The sequence below is a fragment of the Puma concolor genome, chromosome B4 (genome assembly GCF_028749965.1).
Source record: "Puma concolor isolate L17-30 chromosome B4, mPumCon1.1.hap2, whole genome shotgun sequence".
Lineage (NCBI taxonomy): Eukaryota > Metazoa > Chordata > Mammalia > Carnivora > Felidae > Puma > Puma concolor.
This window is the reverse complement of record NC_141673.1, coordinates 120,190,724-120,210,593: the sequence shown is the minus strand read 5'-3', so window position 1 is coordinate 120,210,593 and position 19,870 is coordinate 120,190,724. Positions and strand designations below refer to the sequence as shown.

At 42.4% G+C, this 19,870-nt stretch overlaps 1 protein-coding gene across 2 annotated transcripts in view; it reads right to left on the bottom strand.

Annotated features, from left to right (window-relative positions):
* The window catches only part of PRTFDC1 (phosphoribosyl transferase domain containing 1), a 100,885-nt gene that overhangs the window by 20,624 nt on the left and 60,391 nt on the right, over positions 1–19,870 (bottom strand). The window lies entirely within an intron of this gene.

Genomic DNA, 19,870 nt, shown 5'->3' with positions numbered 1-19,870 from the left:
AAAGAGGAAGCCCACCAAGTAGATAAATCCAATAATTTTCTTCTTATGGGAACTGATCTCAAAAGGAGAAAGTCAAAGAACATCCAGAATTTACTGATCTTCTGCTGGTTTCGAACAGGCATATATAATCATGTATTCATAAGCAGTCACGCAGTAGGTTAGGAACTTGTCAAAAATGTCAAAGGAGGGGCGTCTGGGTGGCTCAGTCGGTTGAGCGCCCGACTTCAGCTCGGGTCATGATCTCGCGGTTCATGGGTTTGAGCCCTGCATCGGGCTCTGTGCTGACAGCTTAGAGCCTGGAGCCTGCTTTGGATTCTGTGTCTCCCTCTCTCTCTCTCTGCCCCTCTCCCACTCACGCTCTGTCTCTCTCTCCATCTCTCTCAAAAATGAATAAACATTAAAAAAAAAATTAAAAGAATGTCAAAGGAGAAGATTCTCTTGCCACTTCTAGAGGTGCTGAGATATAGGAGTAAAGGTAGGCGGAATTTCTGCATAACAGACTCAAATATGTTGTTAATAGCATCAGGAAAAATAAAAATTTCTGTATCCCTAGGGGACTGAGATATGCAGAACTGGACCCAACCACTAAACCACAAAGTTTAATGTAACAAATGAGATTTACACTCTGCCAGATTGGAGCAAACTTCATAATAATTCTACTATTATCATCTTCATTCTATTGATTAAAAACAAAACCCCCACAATATATCAGAAAGCTAAATACTATGCTATAAGTCACATATTCAGCATGTTGCCAAGAAAATCTTATTTCAGATTGATGTACTTTTTATTTTAATTTCAGAAGGCCTTAATTAGAGTCCACGTTTATAACATGTTTTTATTATTAGATCTATCCTTAACTCATCTGGAACTTAGGTCTTCCAAGTATGTGTATAGTCAATTGTCCCAATACCACTTATGGAATTGTTTTTCCCCAACTGGTTGGAATGTCATTTTTATCATATCCTTCATTCTCCGATGTGAGGGTCAGTTTCTATGCTCTTCTGTTTCATTAGCCTAAAATGTCTATTTTAACATCTAAACCATACTTTTAAATTATTATGGCTTTTTATTATGTTTTGATACGTGGTAAAGAAAGATTCATTTTTGCGTTCTTTTAAAAAAAATTGTCTTGGCCACTTTTTTTTTTTTTTTGTCTCAGCTACTTTAGTACTTTTATTTTTTTAATTTTTGAAAAATGTTTATTCATTTTTGAGAGAGAGAGAAAGTGTGCGGGGAAGGGGCAAAGAGAGTGGTACACAGAATCCAAAGCAGGCTCCAGGCTCTGGGCTGTCAGCACAGAGCCTGACACGGGGCTCGAAACCACGAACCGTGAGATCATGACCGGAGTCGAAGTTGATGCCTAACTGACTGAGCCACCCAGACGCCCCTGTACCTTTATTTATTTGCCTATCTGCTGGGCTGTTATGAAGATCAAATGAATTAATATAAACTGAACATTTAGAACAGAGCCCGGCTCAGTAAATGCTGGATGCGATTCATTTTCCTCCCTCCCTCCCTCCCTCCCCCTCCTTCTTTCCCAGGAAATGGTCACTCCTCAGTCCTCTCTGGTACACTGGAGTCTGGAGCTCTCCCGTTTTAATGACTCCAGCAAAGAAGGCTTTTGTGTCTTGCTGGGATGAAGAAGGCAGCCTAGAGGACCATCCTCTCCATTCATAAGCTCCCCAGCACCCTGCTGCTTGTAGGGCATTCCTTCTTCACTCCATCTTCTAAGAACCTAGCTACTAACTTGTAAGCCTTTCAAGAATTCTGTGGCATGAATCTTGTACTTCTCATTGACAATTCCCTCTATAGGCATTTGGATTTTCACTTTCACTCTTCAGCTGAGTCAGTGCCCTTCCTTAACCAGTTTTGCCTCCTAAAAACCACTGACATCTCTTGCCTACTGAGGTTTTCTCCCCCTTTCTTTGTCCTTGTGGGGAAATACTTCATTCATTTCTTTACTGGAATTTTGGTGGGGTTTCAGGAAGGAATAGAGCTAATTGTATGCATCTAATCCACTGTGTTTAACCATGATATTTTTCTAGCAGTTCAAAAGCATCCTTATATTCCCAGGATTGATGTACTTTTTAAAAATGTCATTGGTTTTGATTTCATAATATTTTATTTGGGATTATTAATCTTATCTTCATAAGATTGGCTTATAGTTTTGTTTTTCTTTTTCTTTCCTTTTTTTCTTTTTTTACTGTTTATTTTTGAGAGTGAGAGAGAGCACAAGCGGGTGAGGGGCAGAGAGAGAGAGACACAGAATTCAAGCCAGTCTCCAGGCTCTGAGCTGTCAGCACAAGAGTCCAACGGGGGTTTGAACCCACGAACCGCGAGATCATGACCCGAGCCCAAGCTGGAGCTTAACCAACTGAGCCACCCAGGCACCCCAAGATTGGTTTATAGTTTTAAGGCAAATTTATACTAGCCTCATATAATGCACTGGGTGGTTCTTTATCTTTTGTCTATGCTCTAGTAAAGTTTGTATACCAATGGATTGATTTGTTTTGCTGAGGTTCTATAGAGCTCAGTGTAGGTATTATTTAATCCCCAACTTACAAACAGGGAATCTGAGCACTGAGTGTTTAGGTAACTTGCCCGAGAGGAGCTGCTAATAGGTAAAGGGACCCAGTTCAATCCTAGATTGCCTGGCTCCATATTACTCTGGTGTAACCTATCCCTGCCCCACACCCCCAGTATCACTAGAAGAGAGAAGCACATAATTGGTCTTTGAGAGGAACCTGAGAAGGGGTGGGTCCCGCTTATACTAGTGAAGTGAAATATATAAGCTGACATGGCCAAGGGAAGCCGACATCTTGGTAAAAATGCCAGCAGTGGTTACATACCTTTAAAGAGCCAAGGAAATCTCTGACATTTAGTCCAGGGTTCCTTGGAAGAAATATTCTGGAAATCAGCTTGGCCTGATCTCCAGGCACAAGAGCACACCCACACAGCCCTGCAGGTGTGGCGATTCTTCGTGCCACAATGCCAATGGAGACTTGGCGCTGCTTAGATAACCTTTAGAAAAAAAGCATTACTGAAGAATAAATATCCTGAATTCCTGCCCTTTTGAGGAACAGGAAGCGGAAAAGTAAGGAAAATAAATAAACAAAAGAACCACTCTCTAAACCATTCATTTCCAAAGTCAGAGACACTTGCTTCAAATTCTGTGCAGACAAAAGCTTTCTCAATATTCTCAGCTGCCATCAATCCCTTAACTTTGCTTTCCCCCGGTATTAGCCTGATCTTTCCTCTCAGCTCTTCTGTGCCCTATATTAAATGGATTGAGATGCAAAACAAAAAGCAGAAATAGTTCATTATAAGGAGTTTTAGCGACCAAACTGGAAAGTTTCTTATTAAAATGGTGCAAACCACTAAAAAAAACTTTTTTAAGTTTATTTATTTAAGAGAGTGTGTGCATGCACGTGTACATGAGCAGGGGAGGGGCGGGGCGTGGGGAGAGTGGGAATCTCAAACAGGCCCCACGCTGACAACGCAGAGCTAGACATGGGGTTTTGATCCCCTGATCTCCCTGATGTGAGATCATGACCTGAGCCAAAATCAAGAGCAGGATGTTCAACCAACTGAGCCACCCAAATGCCCTTATTTGTTTGTTTGTTTGTTTATTTATTTATTTATTTATTTATAGCAAGCCAGAGAAGGGCAGAGAGAGAGGGAGAGAGAAATCCCAAGCAGGCTCTGTGCCGTCAACACAGAGCCTGAGGCAGATCTCAAACTCACCAACTGTGAAATCATGACCTGAACCCAAACCCAGAGCCATTGGCTTAACCAACAGAGCCACCCAGAAGCCCCCTGATGTTTTTTTTTCAAGCTCTAACATTTGATGCCAAGTCAGAGAACGAGGGCAGGTGAATTTCTTTCAGTATCCCCAGTTTTCTCTTCAACCAGCAGTTGATGTAGGACAGGGCTCTTAACTGGGCCCTTCAGTCCTTTAAGCTGCCTGTGTCAGGGTGGAGGGGGCAGTGGGGTGACAGCCTGTGTGGCTTCTGTGCCCCTTGGTTCAAGCAGAGCAATTCCACTTGTCCCTCTTATATCGACTGGATTCCAAGAAAGATGGTGCCGGCAAAAAAGTTTGAAAACCATCATGTTAAGGTTTTCTCCTTTGAAATGGACTTATGTTTTGGTTTTCTGTTCATTTAAATACCCATCTGCTTCTGACATCGTTTGTTTAGTAACTCATTCTTACAACCTACGGGGGGTATGCTGTGGAAAGTTGAATGTGGAGATTAAGTGACCAGGCACCCGGGGTCCCCAGGTCCCCTTAAGGACCAGACTGCCTGGGTTCTGGTCAAAGCTCCACCTTCCATTAGTTGTGTGACCTTGAGGAAGTTACTTAACCTCTCAGTGCCTCAACTTCCCTATCTATAAAAAGGGTATATTAATAGTTCCTACCTCTTAGGATTATTGGAGGACTAAATGAAATCATGTGCTTTAAGCACTTAGAAAAGCGCCTGGAATGTAATAATTAGCAGTACATAAAGTAAGCCCTGTATTCTCCTAAGAAACTTGCAAGGCTCCCTGGTGTCCTAACACTGACTTTGTGATGTATTCTTTGCTCGGTTCACTCAGCACATTACTACGCCATACATTCTGTGGTTAGCGTTCATGAGGCTGACCGCTGCCCATGAGGCCTGTGTGTAAGGAAGACTCATGTCCTTGCACTGCTAGTCTGTATCACGACTGGAGCTTTGCTTAAAAACGACCTCATAATGCGCTTTCCTTTGGGATTTCTCGGTGACCTCCCAGCTCCCACCCTGGAGGGTCTGAAGCTTTACAGTGGACTGTTTGGTGGGCATAGTTTCTATCATTCTACTTTGCTGTTTTCATCCTTCTTCCCGCTAGGTAGAAGCCACTTGGAGATTGTGCTTGGACCCACTTAGCTCTCATTAGATCCTTGAGGGAGCCATTTACAGTCAGTAGAGCAAGGGGTTGTTAACCTTGAAACTGCTTTACAAGATGGCAGCAGCAGATCTGTGGCAGAACATGAGAATGGATGTCTGGATTTCTGATCTCTTTCTAGGCCTGGATGCATTTTTATCTTGGGGGGGGGGTCATGAGATAGCCCAATGCCTTCCTATAAATCCACCATTTTATTTTATTTTTTTTTTTAATTTTTTTTCAACATTTATTTATTTTTGGGACAGAGAGAGACAGAGCATGAATGGGGGAGGGGCAGAGAGAGAGGGAGACACAGAATCGGAAACAGGCTCCAGGCTCTGAGCCATCAGCCCAGAGCCCGACGCGGGGCTCGAACTCCCGGACCGCGAGATCGTGACCTGGCTGAAGTCGCACGCTTAACCGACTGTGCCACCCAGGCGCCCCTAAATCCACCATTTTAGCTTAAAGTCATCTAAAATTGATTTATAGACTACTTGTAAACAAAAGAACCTCAACTAAGAGATCATGCTAATTTACAGGAAAAGTCCCTATTTGCAAATTTTGATAAATATTATTAGTGATAAATTACTTGTGACGCACCTCATCGTTACTAATAAACAGTGCTATGCTACACTGAGACCTCAGGAGTTTCCGGCACACAATCTACTGTTCAGTCCTCCATATCTTAGCTCGTGGTTGCTCACACCATACTTTTCCATCTTTCTTCATGTGGGCAACTTGTACTCTTTCATCAAGACTCAGTTCGGGCACCATCTCTTCCAGGAAGTTTTCCTCGAGTTCCCTGGACTTTATATGTGTCCCAATAACACCCTACACAGATCTGCATGTTAATAGACCATGTCCAGCTGGATTTTTTTGTGAACGTAGTAATTGCCAATGGAGTGAAAACCCCTTCAGCATTGCAGTCTTATTTTCATCTTAATTGAACCCTCTGTTGCTAGCACATTGTGGCATCTAGTGTTTGTGGAGCCATAACTGATGCATCTGAGTACATGTGTTAGCCCGACGTGGGGCTTGAGCCCATAAACCGTGAGATCATGACCTGCGCCCAAATCAAGAGTCAGGTGCCTAACGCTTTTTGTAATGTTTATTTATCTTTGAGAGATAGAGAGAGATAGAGCATGAGTGGGGGAGGAGAAGAGATTGAGGGAGACACAGAATCTGAAGTAGGCTCCAGGCTCTGAGCTGTCAGCACAGAGCCTGATGTGGGGCTCGAACTCACGGACCGTGAGATCATGACCTGAGCTGAAGTTGGATGCTTAACCGACTGAGCCACCCAGGAGCCCTGATTTTTAATACTTCTTCTCCTACCCACTTAGAAAAGTGTTCTCAGGTAAGCACATCATTTCTATTCCTTTAAGTTCTTTCTCCGGCTGTCCAGAAGCCTAGAGGAACTTATTACTTAATGGGAGTCAGAGAAAAATGAAAACTATAAGCAAACACATGAGAAAATAGCTGTAAAGCTCAACTGAGAAGGACTTAGATAAGGTTGACTTGAGTAACTTAGAAGACAGAAAGACTGGAAAAATATAGACCTTTCCCCCATTATGTTCGGTTCGCACCCAAATTATATTTTCTTTATTTTCATGCTTTTATTATCCCAGTTCCCAGTCTCCTCAGTATTTTTACAAACCTAAATGCAAACATCCATGCAAATTCTGAATACTCAAAATATGAAAATCTGATTTATTAAGATATTTTAATGTCAGGAATTCATTTCATAATTAGCAAAAGATATATTTGAAAGCCAAACTAGTATTTTAGCCAGGAAAAAAAGTATATAGGTTAGGATGTACAATTTCACTCATTTGAAAGTACACATGTATTTCGCACTTGCTGAATTTCGTGTGTCTAACTTTGCAAACATGATGTGACTTTATTCGAAGACAAAATGGCTTTCTGTTTAATGACAATGATTTATTACTCTATTGTGATCGGTATTCTACTCCACCCAGTCTCTAAGAGGGGTACTGGTTAGCTAAGAGTAATCTCCACCCGATAGAGAAAGGCTCTTTTCTTTATGAGAAATAAAGGGGCGCTGGGTTAGAAGAAGGGACACAATCATGTGAAGAATCTATAGGCTGGTAGGAATAATGAGGGGTCATCAGAAAAAAAAAAAGAAGAAGAAAGAAAGAAAAAAGGAGGAGGGAGAAGAAAATGGACCTTTATTTTAATTTAGTTATAAGAGACCCCAGGAAAGGAGGAAACCGTTTAAAAATGGATTCTGAACGTGAACTCTGTTTGAAACCTTGAAGCAGGATATCCTTCTGTTTTGAATCCTGGTATGGACTGTTGTTTTGGTTTAAGTTTTGTTTTTACATTTTGGGTCAGACGGACACGCCGGTGGAGGCTCTTGAAACATCTGAGTGACCCTGAAAGACTTCAGTAAGATCTTTGTTTTAAAATGGGGACACTCATATCCCCGGTGGTGACTATTACTCAGAAGACCATTTTCTCCGTATAATTTTTTTCTCCTAAGTAACCCAGGGAAGATTTATAATTATATCTTAACACACACACACACACACACACACACACACACACACCAATTGACAACAGTTGTTCAACAGTAATGAAATCTTAAACCAGCCCTCATGAACTGGTTTTAAGATTGCCAGGAGAAGGAACGGTGAACAGGAGGGACCAAGGGAGAGAACTGGCAGCAGATAGCATGCCAGAGAAACCTCCAGAACACACACCACTTTTTGGCACTAGGCTGGAGCTGTCTTTTTTCCCATCCAATTGTACTCTGGGTCCAAAAAGTTCTGCTATCTTGTGTCACTTCTCAGCTCAAAATATTTCTGAAAATTCCCAGGCCTGCAAAATGAAGTCTGATTTTGTCTTCTTCTTCGTCTTTTTTTGCCACCCTCAGAGCCAGGCAAGAGGGGCTCTGCCTATTCACAAACACCAAAACACAAAGACATTTGATTTTTTTTTTTTCTTTTTGGTCTTATAAGGAAGTTTTTTTGACAATTCTCTAACAGTTTGAGCTATGAGAATTATGTAACAGGGACACGTGTGCTGAGCTGGGCCCTGCCCCCTCCCCCCTTGCAGGGTCAAGTCTGCGCAGGGGAGGATGGTGGTGGAGAAAAACACAGCCTTATCTTGGGAAACCAGAAAAAGAGAGGCTGGTATTTTTTTCAAGTTGGCCACCCTAAAATCACCCAAAGCAGGTGTCTCAGAGGCCAAACTCCCCAGATAACCGTGTTCCCTCCTGCCTCTCTGCTCAGATGGGAGAGTCTTAGAGGCACCTGAATGAAGAGGAAGAGGCATGAGGGAGAAAAACCCAGCTGCCCCACTCCCTTAAGAAGAGCTTAAGTGGGTCAGTCTCATCTGGGTTTTTGGCAGGCTCAGTCACCACCCAGGAGCTGCGCCTGGGCCCAGCTTATGCCCTGCCCTGCCCTGCCCTGCAGACACACGACTCTGCTCAGGCTTGCAGGCTGCAGGGATGGAGCCCAGCTCCTTTGGTCTCCAGCTCAGGTGATCTGGGTAGAAACATGAGCCCGACCATGGACCAAGCTATAAAGTTTCAAAACCTTAAATATTTAGGGAAATAGCGCGTGGATCTGCATTTGCAATCTTGCCTTGGGTCCCATAAATTTTAGAGGCAAGCCTGACTTTGAGAAGCATTTATTGAACATTTACTAAGTGCCAGGCACTACGCTAAGTGCATTATTTATATGGATCCTGACAAAATCCCATTAGGGATCTCTACCAGCCAGCAACCATACCCTTGGTATTTACCCAAGGAGTTGAACATTTAAGTCCACACAAAAACTTGCATCTGAGTGTTTATAGCAGTTTTATTCATAATTAGCAAAACTTGGAAGCAACTGAGATGTCCTTCAGCAGGTGAGAGGATAAATAAATGGTGGTAACACCCAGACAGTGGGTACCATTCAGTGCTAAAAAGAAATGAACTATCAAGCCACGGAAAGACATGGAGGGATGGTTAAGTGCATATTACTCATTAAGGGAAGATGGCAATCTGATGAGAGTGTATATACTGTAGTGGTATAGGTCCAACACGTGACATTCTGGGAAAGGCAAAACTATGGAGACAATAAAAGATCAGTGTTTGGGGCGCTTGGGTGGCTCAGTCGGTTGAGCATCTGACTCCTGATTTTGGCTCAGTTAATGATCTCATGGTTCGTGGGATCAAGCCCTGCATCGGGCTCTGCACTGACAGCACGGAGCTTGTTTGGGATTCTCTCTCTCCCCTTCTCTCTCTCTCTGGCCCTCCCCCACTTGTGTGTGCACGTATGTGCTTTCTCTCTCTCTCTCTCTATCTCTCTCAAAATCAATAAATAAACATTAAAAAAAAATCAGTTTTCACCAGGGGTTGGTGGGGGAGGGACGAATAGGTGGAACACAGGTGATTTTTAGGGTAGTAAGAACACTCTAGGATATCCTAACGATGGATACATGTCATTACACATTTGTCCAAACACATAGTTATGATGCACCGATGTAAGTTCATCAGTTGTAACACGTCACACTCTGGTGTCGGATGTTGATAGTGGGGGAGGCTGTGGGCGTATGGGGTCAGGGGGTACAGGGGAACTCTCTTGTACTTTCCCCTCAATTTTGATGGGAACCTAAAACTGCTTGCTCTAAAAAATAAAGTCCATTAAAAAACAATCCTATGAGGTAACAGGTGCTGTCATCACTCCAATTCAAGTAACTTGACTAAGTAACGTCGCCCAAGGTCCCACAGCTGGAAAGTGAGGGAGCTGAAAACAGGGTAACCCTCTGTCTTGCTCCAAAGCCTCCATGCAATCAACACATTCTACAGCTTTTCTGTCACATCTGATCAGAATCTACCTTTCTGTGTGACTTGGCACTACACTTCCTTTTGGCCAGTGTTTCGTAGGTGATGTGCTCTCGAATCCCCCGTGCGGACTGTTTACCCTGTGTGGACAGGGGCCTGAGAGCCTGTATTTCTAGCGAGCTCCCAGGTGACGGCGATGGGGCAGGACCATAGGCCACACTCTGAGTCGTCGGGATGTCTGTTCCACCCTGCTAAGTCCAGCGCAACACCCTGCATTTTATCATTGTGTGCCTTATGGATGTTCCCTCCACCCAGAATTTCTTTCTGCCATGTCTCTGCTTGTCAGAATTATAACCTCCCTGCACATGGAGACTAAAATCTACTTGCATAATAAATCATCGTCTGATCCTCATCCTATCACCACCGTCAACCAGAATTGATTTCTCCTGCCAACGTGTTTCCTTTGCATTTAGCGCCAATGCTGCAGCCCTCGTTTCGTCCTTGTTTTACTGGCTACTTCTTGCTCGTTGTCTACGTATCTGTTCACTCCCGCTATTCCGAGAGCACCCTGAGGATAGGGACTTTAGAGCCTGCATCTGTGGTTCCTAACACTGAGCAGAGCCTCGCATACGGAAGGGAACGTGATATGATCCCCTTTTCTGTTAAGGGGGGACAATAACACCTACTAGTTTGGACTGTTGTGAGGTTTAAATGAAACATCATACGTAGAATGCTTTGCCCACACTAGGCCCCTGATAAATACTTATTGAATTGGACTTTCCTTTCCTGTTATCCATAAAAGGGAAGGGGGAGGGTGTGGGAGTGAATTAAGGACAAAGCCAGGCCTACCCTCAAGGTAGCTTAACTTTGATTCATGTGATTTTCCCACTCTATCAAGCTCTGCTTCACTTTGTTTTGCTTATGTGAGTAACTCTAAATTTATCAGTCATTCATGTAACTACAATTTATCAGCATTTACAGAAAAAAAACCTGGAGTAGTATTTCCTGGTTCACATTTTCTGTACAAATCACTGATTAAGATTCAATTAGGGCTTACGATTAAAAGGAATAAATGTGTCCTTACATCTCAGTAAACTATAAGGTAATGTAACATCATGTATTTAATACACATCTCTAACCTAGTGGTATGCCTATGCAACTCAAAACAGCCAAATTTACAATTAGGTAATGCTTTCCAGGTAACATGACCGCACAAGAAGAAATGAATGATTATTGTCAGGCACAATGATTGCCTTAACCAGTCACTCACTGGGACTCCCTGGCAAGCCCTCGATTTCTCATTTACTTCATCTGGAAAATGGGGATACTACTACCTGCCTTACTTGCTTCTCAGAGTTCTCGCAAAGAGCAAACAGATTTTCCAATACATGCAAACCGCTCTGAACAATAGAGCAAACTTTTCATATGCGGAAATGTCTTAATATAATATCTTCAGCCATAATACAAAGCTAGAGGGGAAAAGGCAATTTATATAAAATACAAAGAAAGTGGAATACTTGGGGGGTGGCAAATGTCAGGCGTTTCATCTACTGTTACTGTTTTTTAGGTTTACGGTTTTGCTCCGACGTCTCCAGGTGTCTCATGGGACTTGAGCATTACGTGAGAAGGTCGGAGAGCAGAATGCTTCTAGAGCCACCTTTTATTTTTCAGAATAAGAAAAGATGGTTTATATGATGTAGGCATGTTGATTGGCAGTGCAGGCTTGCAAATTCCTTCAGTATTAAGTCATGTCTTCAAAACTGGGTGGGGCGCTGAGTTATTAAATTTTTTCTTTCCCTCTGGAGGCCAGGGCTTGGAAGTAGCTAAAGACTACATGTGAACTGAGCTGGGTGGTCTCGGGAAAATTCTGAGTAAACAGCGTTTGCTCATCTGAAAGGACCACAACACACTGTGCATCTGTCTGTCCGTATTATACAAACAGAATCTGGACTCCATTAATGTGCCCGAGGAATAAATTATTCTCTAATAAATGTTTTTATAATCACAGTGGAAAGGAAGGTCCGGGACAGCAAAGGAAATGAGACGCTGCAGTACCAATTTGTTGGTGGAAGCTTGGAAGAGGAGCAGGAGAGGGAGTGCTCCACAGCTGTGTCTGACTTAGAGCAGCCATGCCTTCTGCGACATGGGAGAGGTGGGGTTCAATACAGACTTAGGAACGGGGAGCACCCTAGTCTAGACTGCCAATGAGGAACGCCAAATCACCCAGGAAGGGTGGCTTTCGCTCTTAGTCTCTGCCGCACGATCTAAGAACAACCCCTCAATGACACAATCAACTGTAGAGCCAACCCCCTTTGGGCGCTGAAAGTCAGAACGTCCACACGAGCTGGCCTCAGAGGGCCAGCAGCTACGGGACAGGCCCCTTGGGCCGTCTGATTGTGCATCCACGCATTGCAAACTCGTAAATACCCGCTCTTCTCTCTTTAGCCCCGTCAAGGATTCGTTGTCGTTGGCCGATGAGCACAAGGGCGTTTGTGTTGTAAGGGTGGCGGAAGCAGTTGTTTGAGCCAGAGGGGGCAGGGAAGAGAGGAGAGCAGGCTGGCGGCTGAGACGACCACTGTTCCCTGTCTGGTCCCTTTCACTGCACTTGAGCCCTGATGTGAGAGGCCTGCTTTCATTAACGACTAAGATTCTGGGACGGGTCAAAGGTCCGAGGCAGGGCCATGGTCACAACCGTCTGGGGCCCCTGCCCCTGTGAGAAACCTGGCCGTGTCCTGGTACCCGCAGGGTTGCCAGTCTTCGGAGCTCCCCTGGCAGAGGCACGGGCACGCTCACAACAGAGTGTCAGCAATGGCCTCACAAAGGATCCTAGGAGAGGCTTCTCTAGCAGAAAAATGAAATGCAGGAACCGGAGCAGGGGCTGGTGGAGGAGGTGACAGACACTTTGTGGTAACCGCAGCTGACAGACTGACTTGTGGACACATGTGAGGACCCACTGGGGGGCTCTCAGAAATACGTGAAGGATCAATTCTTGATTGGGCGGGTGGGAAAAGTGGAAGCCCAAATCAGCATACTTTGGCAGACTCCTACATGGATCTACTTTTTTTAAATTTTTTTAATGTTTATTATTGAGAGACAGAGAGAGACAGAGCATGAGCATGGGAGGGATAGAGAGAGGGAGAGACACAGAATCCGAAGCAGGCTCCAGGCTCTGAGCTGTCGCACAGAGCCCGATGCGGGGCTCGAACCCACGAACTGCGAGATCACGACCCAAGCCGAAGTTGGATGCTTAACCGACTGAGCCACCCAGGCGCCCCTACACAGATCTACTTCTGTAGTCACCGATGGGTAATGCCAAAGGTGAGGGCTGTACAGCAAATGACATTTGGGTTTCAGAAATTTTGAATACATCAACTACTCCGATTACATCAAATTCATTTGCTGTAAACTTCATGATGTCCTTAACATAACAGAGTTCATGAAACGATTTCCTGTAATGGCACTTCATTTATTTTTTAAGTTTATTTATTTATTCTGAGGGAGACAGAGCATGCAAGCAGGGGATAGACAGAGAGAGGGGGAGAGAGAATCCCCAGCAGGCTCTACATGGAGCCCGATGCGGGCTCAAACCCATGAACTGGGAGATTATGACCTAAGCTGAAACCAAGAGTTGGATGCTCATCTAATTGAGCCACCCGGGCACCCTGCCGCTTCGGTTTTTAATTTGAAAACATTGTTAAGGGAATGACTTTTTGTTGTTGTTGTAGTTTTAAAATTTCATTATATTTTGATAAGTCCCTGTGACTTCTGCCTCCTGCCAAGATGGAATAACCAAGACCAGATTTATCTCTTTTCCTTTAAAAAAAAAAAAAAGCACAATATAGGCGGCAATAGTTTCAAGACACTGGATGCCAGGCAACAAAGAGCAACCCACGATCCCTGAGAGATAGGAACCAATGAAGTGGACCCTCTGACTGCCCGCTGAAGTCTTGGTTGAGTTTTCAGGCCACAGGGTAGGGAAGGAGAGCCCTGGTGGAGCCTGGGAGACTCTGAGTGCAGGGGATGGAGCTGAGCGCCCGGGGAGAACCTGACAGCTAGTTCTCAGAACAGGATACTGGAGAGAAGCGTTGCACAGAAGCCGAATCAGCAGAGCACGAGGCAGATCTGCAGATGCAGATGAAGAAACTACCTGACACCAAGGAAATAACTATCCAAAAGGAATAGAAGGAACAGTACCCAACATAAGCAGAGCCAACTGTAGTGCCTGTTCCCACCTGAACGGAAAATCCCATGATCCACAGGGAGTTGCGTCCAGTACTCTGGAGGGTCTGGCCTCACTGGGTGAAGAATCTTAGCCTTAGCATGAGTTTTGCTCTGGACCTACCCAACAGATCATAAAAGCAATATCTGTAATGATCAAGTTGCTTCCAAATAACAAATGAGCCTCAGAACAAGGCTTAAGAATACATGTAGGAATAAAAAAAAAAAAATACCCATCCACAGGCAAATGAAAAGATGCTCACCATCACTAATCCTAAGAGAAATGCAAATCAAAACTACAATGAGATGTCACCTCACACCCATTAGAATGGCTAGTATCAAAAAAACAGACAGGGGCGCCTGGGTGGCTCAGTCAGTTGGGCGTCTGACTTCAGCTCAAGTCATCATCTCATGGTTCACGGGTTCGAGCCCCATGTTGGGCTCTGTGCTGACAGCTCACAGCCTGGAGTCTGCTTGTGGATTCTGTCTCCCTCTCTCTCTGCCCCTGCCCAGCTCATACTCTGTCTCTCTCAAAAAATTAAAAAAAAAAATGAAAAAAACCAGACAATAACAAGTGTTGATGAGGATGGAGAGAAACCAGAACCCCTTGTGCTCTGTTAGTGCAAATGTAAAATGGTGCACCCTCCATAGAAAACAGGGTGATGGTTCCTCAAAATATTTAAAATAGGATTACCATGTGATCCAGCAATTCTATTACTGGGTATATATCCAAAAGATCTGAAAACAGAATGTTTAAGAGATATTTGTACACCCAGGTTCACTGCAGCATTATTCACAACAGCCAAGAGGTAGAAACAACCCAAACATTCAACAGATGGACAGATATACAAAATGTGGTATATGCATATAATGGAATATTAGTCATCCTCAAAAAGAAGGAAATTTTGTCACAGGTTACAACATGAATGAAACTTAAGGACATTATGCTAAGTGAAATAAGGCAGTCACAAAAAGACAGATACTGGTATGATTCCACTTATTTGAAACGTCTAAAGTAGTTACACTCATAAAAACAAGAAGTAGACTGCTGGCTGCCAGATAGTGGGGAGAGGGGGAAATGGGGAGTCATTCAGTTTCATAGAGTTTCAATTCTGCAAGACAAAAAGTCCTAAAGATCTCTTTCACAACAATGTGGAATACTTAACCCCACTGAACTGTGCACTTAAAAATGATTAAGATGGCAAGGGGAACAAAAGCAAAAATGAACTATTGGGACCTCATCAAGATAAAAAGCTTCTGCACAGTGAAGGAAACAATCAGCAAAACTGAAAGGCAACGAACAGAATGGGAGAAGATATTTGCAAACAACATATCAGATAAAGGGTTTGTATCCAAAATCTACAAAGAACTTATCAAACTCAACACCCAAAAAACAAATAATCCAGTGAAGAAATGGGCAAAAGACATGAATAGACACTTCTCCAAAGAAGACATCCAGATGACCAAGCGACACATGAAAAAGTGCTCCACATCACTCATCAACAGGGAAATACAAATCAAAACCACAGTGAAATATCACCTCACCACCTGTCAGAATGGCTAATATTAACAACTCAGGCAATAACATATGTTGGTGAGGATGAGGAGAAGAGGATCTCTTTTGCACTGCTGGTGGGAGTGCAAACTGGTGCAGCCACTCAGGAAAACAGTATGGATGTTCCTCAAAAAACTAAAAATAGAACTACCCTATGACCCAGCAAATGCACTACTAGGTATTTATCCAAGAGATACAGGTATGCTGTTTCGAAGGGGCACATGCACCCCAATGTTTATAGCAGCACTATCGACAATAGCCAAAGTATGGAAAGAGCCCAAATGTCCATCAATGGATGAATGGATAAAGAATATGTGGTACATATATACAATGGAGTATTACTCAGCAATAAAAAATAATGAAATCTTGCCATTTGCAACTATGTGGATGGAACTAGAGGGTATTATGATAAGCAAAATTAGTCAGATAAAGACAAATATCATATGACTTCACTTATATGAGGACTTTAAGATACAAAACCGATGAACATAGGGGAAGGGAAGCAAAAATAATATAAAAACAGGGAGGGGACAAAACATAATAGACTCCTAAATATGGAGAACAAACAGAGAGTTAGTGGAGGGGTTGTGGGAGGGGGGATGGGCTAAATGGGTCAGGGGCATTAAGGAATCTACTCCTGAAATCATTGTTGCACTATATGCTAACTTGGATGTAAATTAAAAAAAATAAACGAAATAAAAAATAAAAGTGCAAAATAAGTCAAACACATGCAAAAGTCATGTGTTTTTTATTTATTTAAATAATTTCACTTATTAAGTCCATCACAGAGTAAGATACAATCACAATGCTTGATATCTAATTAGAGATTATCAGGCACAGAAAGAGGCAGGAAAATGAAGAAAATAAAAATCAATCAAAACTGATGAAGAAAGAACACCAATATTTGAAAACAAGGACATTAAAACAGTTCTTAGAGTTGTATTCTATGTTCTCAAAAGTTAAATAGAGACATGGAATGATATAAAATTTTAAAAAGACACAAATGGAGCTTCTAAAGATGAAAGGTGAAATATCTGAGATGAAAAATACATGTGTGTGGTGGGCAGAATTCCAAGATGGCCCCAGGACTCCCCATCCTCTGTGGCATACACATCTTTGAGTATGAAAGGGACCATGGATATGATGGGCTATCACTCCCACAATTATGTTACCATATATGGCAGAAGGAATTGTCCAGATGCAATTAAAGTCCCAAATCAGTTCATTTTAGCTAACCAAAATGGAGATGACCCAGGTAGGCCTTACAGCTCAGGAGAGTCCTTAAAAAAAAAAAAAAAAAAAAAAAAGGAGAAGAAGAAGAAGAAGCAGACACCTGCCTGCTGGCTTTAGGGAAGCGGATACACGTGTTGTGAACTGCCATGCTGTGCAGAGAGCTGAGTGGCAGGGAATGGTGGGCAGCCTCCAGGAGCTGAGAACTTCCCACAGCTGACAGCCAGAAAGAAAGTGAGTGGGGACCTCCACTCACAGCCTGGAGGAAACGAATTCTCCCAACAACCTGGAGAAGCTTGGAAGAGTATAATTCCTGAGCCGGCTTTATAAGGACGCATCCAGCTGACAATCTTGTGAGAGCCTAAGCAGTGGATCCAACATTCTGGCACCAGACTTCCTGACCCACGAAAATGTGAGATAATGCATGTATGTTGTTTTCCTCTGTTAGCTGTGGTGATTTGTCATATGGCAATAGAGAAGTCATGAAAGCGAACAAGATAAATGGCAGATGAGACGTTGCAGCAGAAATGACTAATGAGTTTGATGACAACAAATGAAATGCACAGGCAAAAAACAATTTTTGACAAGTAAAAAGATCATCAGTGAGCTGTGAAGCCACTTTACGATATGGCCTAATCAACATGTAAGTAGAGTTCCTGACAAGGGGAGGTGGGGAAAAATTATTAGAAGAAATAATGTCTGAAAATGTCCAAGTCTGATGAAATGTATATATCCACAGATCCAAGAAGCTTAAGGAAACCCAAGTACAGGTAACGTGAAGAAACTGATGCCAAAGCATAAAAATAACATCACTGTATTTCTGGTTAGAAACAGTTCAAGCGTGTAGATAATGGAACAACACATTTAAAGTACTGAAGAGAAACTGTCAACCAAGACTTCTGTACCCAGCAAAATTATTATTCATAAACGGGGGTGAGGGGCGCCTGAGTGGCTCAGTCAGTTAAGCGTCCGACTCAGCCCAGGTCATGATCTCACCATTCGTGAGTTCAAGCCCTGCGTGGGCCTCTGTGCTGACAGCTCAGAGCCTGGAGCCTGCTTCGGATTCTGTGTCTCCCTCTCTTTCTGCCCCTCCCTTACTTGCACTCTCTCTCTCAAAAATAAATGAACATTAAAAAATTTTTTTAAAGAAACGGGGGTGAAATAAAGATGGTTACAGACATACAGAAGCTGAAATAATTCATCATCAGTAGAACTACACTACAAAAACAATTAATGGGAAAACTTCAGGCAGGAGAAAGATGATCTGAGAAGGAAATATAGATTTGCACAAAGGAATGAACATGACCAGAAATGGTCACTACATAAAAAAATAGAAAAGATAGTTTTATATTTGGTACTAAAATCTTGGTATTGAGATCTTTTTAAAAAATAAACTGTCAATTTTGGAATAATTGCAGGTTTACAGTAACGTTGCAAAGTTAGTAGCAAGATTTCCCGTATACCCTCTACCAAGTTTCTTCTATTGTTAACATCTCAGAGGGGCAGGGTCAATCTGCCTCAACTAAGGAACCAGTATTAACACATTACATTGACTAAACTCTGAAGATTTTTTTGGATATCTGTAATGTTCTATTTCTGTCCCAAGATTCCATTGAGAATACCACATTACATTTGGTCATCATGTCTCTAGCTTACTCTGGTCTGGAACTATTTCTCAGACTTTCCTTTTTTGATGACCTTGACAGCCTTGAAAAGTGCGAGTTAGGTATTTTATAGAAGGTTCCTCGATTTAGGTTTGTGTGATAGTTTTCTCATAGTTAGACTGGGTTATGGGTGCTTGACAAGATGATCACAGTGGTGAAGTGCCATTTTCATTACATCCTACCAAGGGTACCTGCTATAAACATGACTTGTCTCTCATGATATTGACCTTGATCACCACCTGGTCTCCACCTGGTCAGTTTGCCAGTTTTCTCCACTATACAGTGCCTCTTTTTTCCCCTGTTTTCCATACTCTACTAGGTCACTAAGCACAGCCTACACTCCAGGGATGGGGAGTTGCTCTCCTTCCTCTTGGGAAAAAAGTATCTGCATAAATGACTTAGAATTCTTGGAATCCATCTTATTTGTGCAAATACGGAAGTGCATAAGGGAACTGCACTAGAAATAGTAACTGTAACTACATGAGGGCACACGAAGACTTAGTTTATTATTATTTATATCCTTTTATTATTTTTTTTTGTTTTTTTTCAATATATGAAATTTATTGTCAAATTGGTTTCCATACAACACCCAGTGCTCATCCCAAAAGGTGCCCTCCTCAATACCCATCACCCACCGTCCCCTCCCTCCCACCCCCCATCAACCCTCAGTTTCTTCGTTCTCAGTTTTTAAGTCTCTTATGCTTATTTATATCCTTTTAAAAGATAATTCTCTTTAAACAAAAGTAACAAAAAATAGTAATAATGTGTTGTGGCATTTACGACATATGTGTTAGTAAAATGCATGACAATAGTATAAAGTCCAGAAGAGTAAAAATGGAAATGTACTATTATAAGGTTCTTCTACTATAGATGAAATGGTACATTACAACTTCGAGGTAGACTGTGGTAAGTTAAAGATGTTTTCATAAATGCCAGAACAACCATTAAATTAAAGAAAAGAACAGAGCTATAGCTAGTAAGCAAACAAAAAAGATATAACGGAGTCACAAAAAATAATTAATTGAAAAGAAGGCAAAAACTAGGAAACAATGGGGGAGAACCTATGGGACAAATAGAAAACAAATAACAAGATGAAAAAATTGAACCATATTGATAATCACATTGAATATATATATGGGGGGCACCTGGGTGGCTCAGTCGGTTAAGTACCGACTTTGGCTCAGATCATGATCTCACAGTTCATGGTTTGAGCCCTGTGCAGGGCTCTGTGCTGACAGCTCAGAGCCTGGAGTCTGCTTCAGATTGTGTGTCTCCATCTCTCTCTGCCCCTCTCCTGCTCACTCTCTGTCTTTCTCTCAAAAATAAATTAAAAAATTTTTAAAAATTAAAAATATATATATATAGTTTCCACATCCTAGGTAAAAGGCAAACTGTATCAGATTGGCTATATGCTGCCTTCAAGATACCAGCTCTCTCTATTAAGAAACAAACAGGTTAAAGGAAAAAAAAAAAACAGAAAAACATATAACATCAGTATTCATTAAG